This window comes from Salvelinus sp. IW2-2015, unplaced genomic scaffold, assembly GCF_002910315.2.
Source record: "Salvelinus sp. IW2-2015 unplaced genomic scaffold, ASM291031v2 Un_scaffold2493, whole genome shotgun sequence".
Classification (NCBI taxonomy): domain Eukaryota; kingdom Metazoa; phylum Chordata; class Actinopteri; order Salmoniformes; family Salmonidae; genus Salvelinus; species Salvelinus sp. IW2-2015.
The window spans coordinates 91,856-103,360 of record NW_019943810.1 but is presented as its reverse complement, the minus strand read 5'-3'; the positions used below and the strand labels follow the sequence as shown (position 1 = coordinate 103,360).

Genomic DNA, 11,505 nt, shown 5'->3' with positions numbered 1-11,505 from the left:
AAAAAGAGAAGATATATTCAGTCCATTCAAATTCCTATTTCCCTAACCCAAACCCTAAAAACTAACCTAATCTAACCCGTACCTTACGGCTAAACCTCTAACCTAACCTTAACCCTAACCAAAGAACCTAAACTTTATCGCCTAACCCAAACCTAACCCTAGCTTCCTACCCTAACCCTACAACTACCCTAAGCTCCTAACTTAATATTTAACCTTAATTCTAACTAACACTAATTCCTACATCCTTAACGCCTAACCCTAGAAATAGCATTTGACCTTGTGGGGACTTAACAAAATGTCCCCATTGGTCAAATTTTTAACTTTGTTTACTATTTTGTAGGGATTCTCTGGTACCCACAAGAATCAGTTAAACACGTCCACACCAACAACACACACACACACCACACACAAAACACACAAGTTGGACAACACACACAACACACACCACCCACACCACACACACAGACACACACACAGTATTAAGTAGAACATCTGTTGTGTGTTCCAGGGGCGAATATCGTAGTCTATGGCGGAATAGATTGAAGTGGAAGGCCGCAGAAAGGGGAGTGGAAGAAGTACGATTTTCCACTAACGACAACAGTGCTTTGGGCCTGCTCACACCTCTTCACCGTGTCCTACCGGAGAAGGGGTGGCCTGCAGTATAGTACAGTAAGCACGACACAACATTCACACACACACACGGCAAAAAATATCATGTGCACGCAACACACACACACACTGATAGACACAGCAGACAAATTTCATGCAGCACACACAAAAAAAACTATTTCTGCTCTCTCTCTCAACACACACACCACATATCACATACACACACGACCTCAAACACATAAACAAGACCCCAGGCCAAACACAACCGCCCAACGCCCCCTATCCTACAGCATCTCCCTCTCTCCTCTCTACGCTTCCCAACCAAGGGTGCTTGAATACATTCAGTGGATTGCGACCTAATGAGAATCAGGGGCCCGAGCCCGGGGTACGGATGGAGATGTCCATCTTTTACGTGGTGTACTTCGTGGTCTTCCCTCTTCATTCCGTCAATATCTTCGTAAAAGGCTCGTCATCATCATCACTTCCTAGGAGCAAGGAGACAAGATGGATTGGAGGATTATAAGTTTAGAGAAAAACGACGAGGTGAAGAGAGAGAGGGACAATGGGGAGAAGGCAGAGAGGTTGGAGAAGAATGACATGAAAAGTGATTGCAAAAGGATACTGTATTTAATGAAAAAAGAAGATATATATTTAACCTTTATTTAACTAGGCAAGGTGCAGTTAAGCAACAAATTCTTCATTTACAAATGACGGCCGAACCCCCGGCATAGAACCCTAACCCGGGCGACAATCTGGGCCAATTGTGCACCGCCCTCGCTGTGGAACTCCCAATCACGGCCAGTTATGATACAGAGCCTGGAATCGAACCAGGGGGTCGGTAATGACTAACCCCTCTATTCACTGAGATGCAGCGCCTTAGACCACTGCCACACTCGGTGAAATTGTAAAAAAATTGTAGCTATTATTTTGTAAACAACCCTAGGGCTTTTAAGAGTGTGCCCAAAAAACATTCCAATGGGAAAATATGCTCAGTTGGGACGTGACTAGTATGCTCTCCTTAAGAAGTAGATGGCCGGCGGTTCAAACCCCACCCCAGTGGTGTAAACCCTAGTCCCGGCAGGTCTCAAATAGTTGAAGTCAAATGTTTTAAAGATCTTAGGAGCTAGAAAATCAAAGCCTGATGAAGGCATTTTCTGAAACACATTTGGTTATAACAAATAAATACATGGTTCACACACTGGTTGAATCAATGTTTGTTTCCGATGTCATTTTCATTCCAATGATGTTGAAACCACTGGGAGGAAATGTTGAATTCGCATGCCATAACCAACTCTCCCTTCTGTGGCCTAAGAGCTACTCTTAAACGCTAGTAAAATACTAAAACCAATGCAATGCTTTCAAACCGATCGCTGCGGCACCTACCCGGCCGACTAAGCATACTACTCTGGGACGGGTTCTGACTACGAATTTGTGACAACTACAACTAATAACCATAGTGTCCTGTTAGACTGTAAAAACTCCCTTCCACAAGACTCAATATTAAAACATCGTCCAATCCAAAATGTAATCTAGAATGCGGCTTCTATTCCGCAACAAGCCTCCTTCACCTCACTGCTGGCCAAACATACCTCTAAAACTGACTATCCTACCTACCGACCCCTTGACCTTTGGAGATGTAATTTCAAAATTAGCCTCCAACACTCAATTCAGCAAACTGGATGCAGTCTATCACAGTGCCATGCCATTTTGTCACCAAAGCCCATATACCTACCCGACTCAAACTCACTGCGACCTGGTATGCTCTACATGGCTGGCCCTCGCTACATAATTCGCGCCAGAAAAGCCCACTGGCTTCCAGGTCATCTATAAGTCTTTGTTAGTTAAAGCTCCGCTTATCTCAGATCACTGGTCCTGATAACAACACACACCCGTAGAGCGCGCTTTCGGAGTCAGCGAGTTATATCTCACTGGTCATCCCCAGAGGCCAAACACTCCTTTGGCCCGCCTTTTCATTCCAGTTTCTCTCTGCTGCCAATGACTGGAACGAATTGCAATATCCTGAAAGCTGGAGACTTATTTTCCCTCACTAACTTTTAAACATCAGCTATCCGAGGCAGAGCTAACCGATCGCTGGCAGCTGTAACGTAGCACCATCTGTAAATAGCCCATCCGATCTACCTACCTCATATGTCCCCATATTGTTTTTTTATTTACTTTCTGGCTCTTTTTGCAACCACCGTATTTTCTACTTTGCACATCAATCAAATCTGCCACATCTAATCCTTCTCAGTTTGTTAATTTGTTTTAAATTGTATTACTTGCTACTAAATGGCCTATTTATTGCCTTACCTCCTCCACGCCATTTGACAACACCACTGAATATATTTACTTTCTTTTTTTTCGACTGTGGTTATTGACTGTACGTTTGTTTTCCATGTGTAGACTCCTGTGTTGTTGTTTGTGTTGGCAACTGGCTTTGCTTTTATCCTTGGCACAGGTCGCAGTTGTAAATTTAACCTACCTACCTGATAAAAAATTAATAAAGGTGAAAATATAAAAATGTAAAAAATTAAATACATTTAAAATATGATGGGGAAAAAACATGACTGTAAAGAATTCATTCAACAACAAAGGATTTAAGTTACAAACTTTCTAACAAAATTGGATACTGCAAGACAATATGGAACAAATTTTTGAAAAAAAACACATTTTGAATAAATGTGGGTTTTTGACACTCTTAGTAGGTGTCATAACCCACCATAAAAATCTAATATTTTTAGCTATACTGTCACCAGGTGACATATATGTAATGACAGTGTTTGCCATATTATGACAGGTTATGAGACAGTTATTCAGCTGTTATGACATATGATGAAACAAATGGTTCGGAACCGTGTCCAATAAAAACGGTCCTACGCAATGAGTTGCTGAATTACCTTCTATCTTTAAGAACCAAAGCTACATATTCTGGGTGTTGCTAGGGATTCCAGGGTTGAAGACCACACATTAGCACTTTCAGTGAGATATTAACACATTGTTGTCTGTTCTGTGTATGTGTGTGTTTTCCAGAGGGGCTGCATAGGACTTTGCAAATTAATTTGCCAAAACCGTTGACGCGACACAGGCCCAAGAACAAGCAAAGCTTCCAGTACCGGCATGTGGAGTTTTGGTTGTCGGCCGCCATTCGACTATACAATCATGGCTATGACGCGCTCTCATAAGTACTATCGTACTGATGATGAACTACATACAAGCTCTGACACCCTGATTATATTCACTTCATATATACCCTCACTCACACACACATAATACGTTAACACTACTAAGTCCTCTCTATCGCGCTTGCTTCTCTCTTCCTCTCTCTCTCTCTGCTTCCTCTCTTCATCTTCTCTCTCTCTCTCTCGCTCTCTCTCTCTTCTGGTTATCTCTCCTCACTTCTCGTCTCTCTCTCTCTCTATTCTTCACTATCTATCTACTCACCCATTTATATCTATCGTCTATCTATCTAAGTCTATCCTTCTATCTATCACTATTCTCATAGTACATTATCTATCTAGTCTAATCTACTTATCTATTATCTTGATTCAACTAAGTTTCTGCCTGTCTGTGTGTTGCTAACCTGTGTGAGTGTCTCTATCTGTCTTCATATGGTTCTTTGGTGTTTCGTTGGGTGGATGTGTCTTCTCATCTTCTGCGTGTCTGTGTCTTGTGTTGGATTCTTCCCCGTTGTGGTCTTGTCTGTTGTGGTTTTGGATCGTGTCTTCCTCTCTGTCTGTGTTGTCTGGTCGTCTTGTGTTTGGATGGTCTTTCCTCTCTGTCTGCTGGTTGTCTGTGTCTCTGTGTGTTTTGGATGTGTCTTCCTCCTGCTGTGGTTGTCTGTGTCTCTGTGTGTTGGATTTGTTTCGGTTTTGCCGGTGTGTGAAATATTTGTTCATTTTCCTTTATGCATTTATTTCCTGTCTCTGTATTTGGTTATTGTGCAGTTTCTGTGCTACTTGTGTATGTCTATTGGCACTATATTTGTATTATGCATGCATGTGTTCAAATATTCGTGGACATGTGTGTGCGCATGGGTGTGTGTGTGTTTGTGTGTGTGGTGGTTGTTGTGTGTGTTGTGTAGTGTGTGTGTGTGTGTGTGGTGTGTGTGTTTGTGGTTCTGTCTGTGGTTGTGTGTGTGTGTGTGATTGTGGTGTGTGTCGTGTTTTGTGTGTGTGTGATTGTCGTGTGTGTGTGTTGGTTGTGTTGTGGTGTGTGTGGTTGTGTGTTGATTGTGTGTGTGGTCGTGTGTGCTAGTATCGACGGAGCCTCTCTCGGCCTACGAGGCCTGTGCTGGCCAACCTGAATCGTGGTTCACTCTCTTCTCCATGGAGTGTTGCTTCAAGATCATCGCCTTTGGATGCTTTGTAAGTGTACACACGTCTTCGCAATAGATGATAGTCAAGTAGAGAGTCAGAGAGTGAGAAGAGAGTCAGTCAGAGGGAGTCGAGGTAGAGTCAAGAGAGACGAGAGAGAGATCAGAGAGTCAGTCAGAGAGAGAGGAGGAAGATACTTTCAGAGTCAGAGAGAGAGTCAGAGTCAGGAGTCCAGAGAGAGAGACTATATAAAAACATGAGGTAGGGATTTTAGGGATTGTAAGATTTAGTGGAACAGGAACAAGAGAGGACATACATGCCTAGTGAAAATGCCACAGAGAGTATGGTGTTTATTTGGTTCTGTCCTAATGCACAGAGAGTTATGGTGTGTTTTATTTGGTTCTGTCCTAATGCACAGAGAGTATGGTTGTTTTATTCTGTTTGTCTAATGCACAGAGAGTATGGTGTTTTTAGTTTGGTTTCTGTCATAAATGCACCAGAGAGTATTGGTGTTTTAATTAGTTTCTTGTCCTAATGCAAGAGAGTATGGTGTTTATTGGTTAGTCCTATGCACAGAGAGTATATGGTGTTTTAATTAGTTTCTGTCCTAATGCACAGAGAGTATGGTGTTTTAATTAGTTCTGTCCTAATGCACAGAGAGTATGTTTTAAATTGGTTCTTCCTAATGCACAGAGAGTATGGTGTTTTAATTAGTTGTTGTCCTAATGCACCAGAGAGTATGGTGTTTAATTAGTTCTGTCCTAATGCACAGAGAGTTATGGGTGTTTTATTTAGTTCTTTCCTAATGCACAGAGAGTTGGTGTTTTAATTAGTTCTGTCTCAATGCCAGAGAGTATGGTGTTTTATTTGGTTCTTCCTAATGCCAGAGAGTATGGTGTTTTAATTAGTTCTGTCCTAATGCACGAGAGAGTATGTGTTTTTAATTAGTTCTGTCCTAATGCACAGAGAGTATGGTGTTTTATTTGGTTCTTCCTAATGCACAGAGAGTATGGTGTTTTTAATTAGTTCTGTCCTAATGCACAGAGAAGTATGGTGTTTTAATTAGTTTGTCTGTCCAATGCACAGAGAGTATGTGTTTTTAAATTAGTTTCTGTCCTAATGCACAGAGAGTATGGTGTTTTAATTAGTTCTGTCCTAATGCACAGAGAGTATGGTGTTTTAAATTAAGTTCTGTCCTAATGCACAGAGAGTAGGTGTTTTAATGTGTTCTGTCCTAATGCACAGAGAGTATGGTGTTTAATTAGTTCTGTCCTAATGCACAGAGAGTATGGTGTTTTAATTAGTTCTGTCCTAATGCACAGAGAGTATGGTGTTTTAATTAGTTCTGTCCAAATGCACAGAGAGTATGTGTTTTAATTAGTTCTGTCCTAATGCACAGTTGGTTCTGCAGGTTATAACATGGCACCCAACAAAGGGCTTCTACTGCAGCAGCAGTCACAATACAGTATGTACCACAATCCTGGGATCCCTTCTCTTTTTCAAACCAACCAGCCAGCCAACCAGCCAAACCAAACCAGCCAACCAACTAACTCTTCTTTCTCTCTCCAGACTCTGGTCATATATGTTGCTGGAATGACTTCAAAATGGCATAACTGACGTTCATTCTATCTTTGTCTAATCTATGGCCTGTTGCCGTCTGGACACTGACTCACCTTTTTTAATCCTTTCTCTCCTCAATCTCTTTCTTTCTTCCTACTCTTTCTCTGATTCCCTTTTCCCTCCCTCCCTTCCCCCTTCTCTTTCTCTTCTGCCCACAGAATTACTTCAAAGATGCCTGGAACATTTTTGACTGTGTGCAGTCCTGGGCAGCATTACAGATATTTTAGTGACTGAGCTCGGGGTAAGTGAGGAGGCAGGGGGAATTAACAGTGGGAAAGGGAAAGGGTGTGTCAGCAAGTTCAGTGGTATGAGTGTGAGAGTGAGAGAGGCAGAGAGAGAGAAGAGAGATAAGGGAGAGAGAGGTAGAGAAGAGTGAGACAGGCAGAGAGAGAGAGACAGGCAGAGAGGAGGAGAGGTAGAGAGAGTGAGAAGGTAGAGAGAAGAGAGAGACAGGCAGAGAGAGAGAGATAGGTGGAGAGAGTGAGACAGGTAGAGAGAGAAGAGAGAGGTAGAGAGAGTGAGACAGGCAGAGAGAGTGAGACAGGTAGAGGTAGAGAGAGAGGTAAGAGAGGTAGAGAGAGAGAGAGAGAGAGAGAGGTAGAAGAGAGGAGGTAGAGAGAGAGAGAGACAGAAGGCAGAGAGAGAGAGGACAGCAGAGAGAGAGAGAGTGAGACAGGCAGAGAGAGAGAGAGACAGGAGGCAGAGAGAGAGAGGTAGAGAGAGTGAGACAGGTAGAGAGAGAGGGGGGGCAGATAGAAAGAGAGCAAGGGCACATAGAGAAGCAGAGAGAAAGGCAGAGACTGTAGTGTACAGGATCTTGCATTGCTCAGTGAAGCATGAACATATTTTGAAAGCCTTATATAATTGTCCCAGTTGGTGGAGAGCAGAGCACAGAGACCTGGATCATGGTAGCCCAGCCACCACTGACAACACTCACGACTAAACACACACACACACACACACACACACACACACACACACACACACACACACACACACCACACACACACACACACACACACACACACACACCACACACCACACACACAACCACACTCCCACTCATGCTAGGCAACCTGACAGCCAATCAAATAACCAGCCTCAAAACAATCTGGCCAATCAGACTGTTCCTCTAGCCAGGCAACCACTTAGCAACCAGTTGGATAGTGAAAAATGATAGCCAATGAGGTAGACACACTAGTTATTCAGGCAGGTAATGTGGTGTGTGTGTGTGCGTGCGTGCGTGCGTGCGTGCGTGCGTGCGTGTGTGCGAGTGTGTGTGTGTGTGTTGTAATGCCTTTATAAACCATATTATGAAATATGAATATTGTTTTTGAATGTTGTGTGTCTCTGAGACAGTCCTGACAGCTATACCCTTTGTTTCCATTAAAAACACCTAAACTCTATCAAGCCAGGTCCTGGAGAGCTATATGCTTTTATAACCAGCCCAGCACCAACAGATCTGATTAAACCTTTAACTCCTCATCGGGACCTTGATTGGTTGATTGGTTGAATCAGGTYTGTTACTGCTGGGCTGGAACAAAATTGAACATCATGTAGCTCTGCATGACAAAGGTTGGTGACCACAGGCATAATCATAGAAATTAAATCAGCTTTTATTTCAATGGGTATAGTATTTTGACATAATGTTATATCATGTATATTATGATTACAAAATATCTTAGTAGTGGCAAGAGTTTTTCCTGACTACATGACTTGAACTAGACCCTCGTTTTTCCTGTCAGTTCTTATGGTGAGGAAAAACTCCTGTCCCCAACTATGCTCTATAAGCCGTCCTACTAGGTGTTACTGGCAGTGGATGTTAATGGCATAAGAATCCGGTGGAATAGGTTCCTCCTCTCTAAACTGACCTGAGATCAGTCCGAGACACCATTGGATCGAGAAGGACCTTTGAACATGAAAAAGCAAGCCCTGTTCTTGGATCAGTCCAGTGGTAGTCCATCAAAGCAGCCTTTAATTTGGGTCAGCTCAGGTTAAAGCTGTAGCTGCCATTGCYCTGATTCAAACACACGACTTCACAATCATGTTCATTTTCCTCGCAGCCCAATGGAAGCTTGTTAGTGTGTGGATGTTAAAAGTAATCTCATGTTAAAAGTAATCTCATGTTAGGAGTAATCTCATGTTAGGAGTAATGTCATGTTAGGAGTAATCTCATGTTAGGAGTAATGTCATGTTAGGATTAATGTCATGTTAGGAGTAATCTCATAATATATTTTTGGAACTTCATCGGTTTCCTAGTCGTTGATATCCCTGCTGTTGTATGTATGGAGGCAGTGTTATGACTGAACTGTTGTATGTATGGAGGCAGTGTTATGACTGAACTGTTGTATGTATGGAGGCAGTGTTATGACTGAACTGTTGTATGTATGGAGGCAGTGTTATGACTGAACTGTTGTATGTATGGAGGCAGTGTTATGAACTGAACTCAGTAATAATGAGTGTACATAATGACAATTCATTTCCTGTTTTATCTTTTTTTACATGCTTTCTTTAACTCTACGCTACTTAATGGCAACTACTTCGTCCCTCTCCCTTCTGACGAATTCATCCAATCAAAATGCACTATGTGTCCATCCATGAAACCTGGCCTGGCCAATCGCACTCTTTGTTAAATCAACCTCCAAAAATGCCGCTATAAACCATGTKATCTGCAACATCCACATGTAGATGGTTTGTACTTTTTTGGAGATACTTGAATTACTGCATCCATTTCCTGGTGTGGCTGTGGTGATGCATGTTGCTCGACTCCTCACCCTGGCAGTGACCCCTGACCTTTGATCTCTGACCCAGGTTTGACAAGATGACTCGACTGACCTCCTGCTCCCAGTCACCGGACAGAGACATTCGACCAATCCCAAATGGACTACCCCTTGTATAGATCTAAAAGGATCAGATAGGATTTAGCAAATATTCCACCTATCCTATCTGGATGGGTTCGTTGTCAGATTACTGATACCAATCCAATGCTTTCAGATCTACACATGRGATAGGCCTAGAGGGGCTTGAGGTCAATTTGGAAATGGCCAGTTGTCATTGTCRTAATAKCCTTCAGGTTCTGATTTAATACTGTTCAAATGCATCCTTCCTTCCTCCCTTCCTTGAGGTGATCACAGCTCTGATCTGACTGATCTGACCGATCTGACTGATCTGATCCAAAATAAAGGAAACACTTGAGTAAATGAGGCTTCTGGCAGCTCTGTTATGGTGTGGGGTGCTTTTCCTGGCATGGTCCACTCATCCCTTTAGAGGGCAAGGTAAACGCCAATAAATACACAGCCTTTCTGAATGAACCCTTTCAACCTTTCTGTCTTGATGGGAGTGACCTCTTCCAGGATGACAATGCCCCCATCCACAGGGCACGAGTGGTCACTGAATGGTTTGATGAGCATGAAAATGGAGCGACGCCTGAGACAGGAGTAATGGAATTTTATCATGGAAGAACATTGAAGCTGTTCTGGCAGCTCGTGGTGGCCCAACACRCTACTACAACGCTTTATGTTGGRGTTTCCTCTATTTTGGCAGTTACCTTTATGTAGCTATGTGGTGGAACTCCTGCTCTCGCTAATCTGATCATGTTCAATCAGTGATTATTTCAAGGAGGGAAGGAAGAACAAATGTGTTGTAAAAGTATTCTATCAGATCTGTGGTAATGTAGGAAAGGAACAAGGAAAGGAAGCTGGTCAAGCCTATTAGGACACAGCCATTGTCCTGTGGACAATACTCTCACAATCACTAGACATGCACCACTTACATTCCTTAAAAGCAATCTCACACACACGCACACGCACACGCACACGCACACACACACACACACACACACACACACACACACGCATGCTAGTGTCTGTGAGAGCCAGGGGAGTAAGGTGTGACAGGAGTGCACAGAGTGACTGGGTCTAAAGCTTCACACATGGCAGACCGGGCTACGGTGCATGCTGCCCCACTGCATGTCTCTGGCAGGGATGACACACACGTATACTACTCATAGACAGATAAGTTAAACACACCCAGACATACATGGACACTGACCTACACACACATATACACACATACAACAGTACATAGCTAAATAAATACACGCACATAGGCTTGTGTTGCAATACCATAGTGGACATGCTCTTGATGGGAGCTGAATGTGCCTACTGCCAAGCCCTCTCTAACCCAGAACCCTTCCCTTGGTAGAGGGTTGAAGGACCATGCACATCATAGGACAGTGAGCATCACAAACATAGTTTACAGTAATCAAGTACAYTTTYATTTCTGTAGTGGTTTTTACAAATGCTTTCACCATTAAGTGTGTAATAATTTGAGCAAGACGAGTCGTATGATTCGCCCTATGAATATGGAATTATAGTAATGCTATCACTGTTATATCAACATTAGAACTTTGTAACAAGTATATTTCTAAATATCATCAATATATTTGCAGTTTGTRCTTCAACCCAGAACCCCACTCCCCCTCCCCTTTCTCTGACTGTGACGCAAGAAAGGTTGGGTTCAATTCCATGTAAATTCTGTTATTTCAGGAGGTGACTTGACTTCTTAAAGCAACAGTGGACAATTTTTTATTTTATTAATTAAATGTTATGTTATCGCATTTTATTCCCCTGAATTGAGTGAACTGAAATGGAATCGAACCTGACTTTATAGTGTCACGGACTAAAACGAGCCAATCCCTTGTGGAGGAGAGCTGTCAGCTTTGCTGCGTTGCGTTGACACCTGGTTAACTTGCTGTGATCTAGCTAGCTCCATATTGTGTGGTGGTGCGTTGCCTTGAGGATCAGTGCATTTGGTTGTATTTACAAGAAATCGGTTCCCTGCACCCACTACTACTACTACTACTACTACTACTACTACTACTACTACTACTACTACTAACTACTACTACTACTACTACTACTCTACTACTACTACTACTACTACTACTACTACTACTACTACT

General features: G+C 42.6%; 1 pseudogene; it reads left to right on the top strand.

The window, feature by feature from the left end:
* Positions 1-11,505, top strand: part of LOC112074095 (voltage-dependent P/Q-type calcium channel subunit alpha-1A-like) — an 85,829-nt pseudogene that overhangs the window by 14,245 nt on the left and 60,079 nt on the right.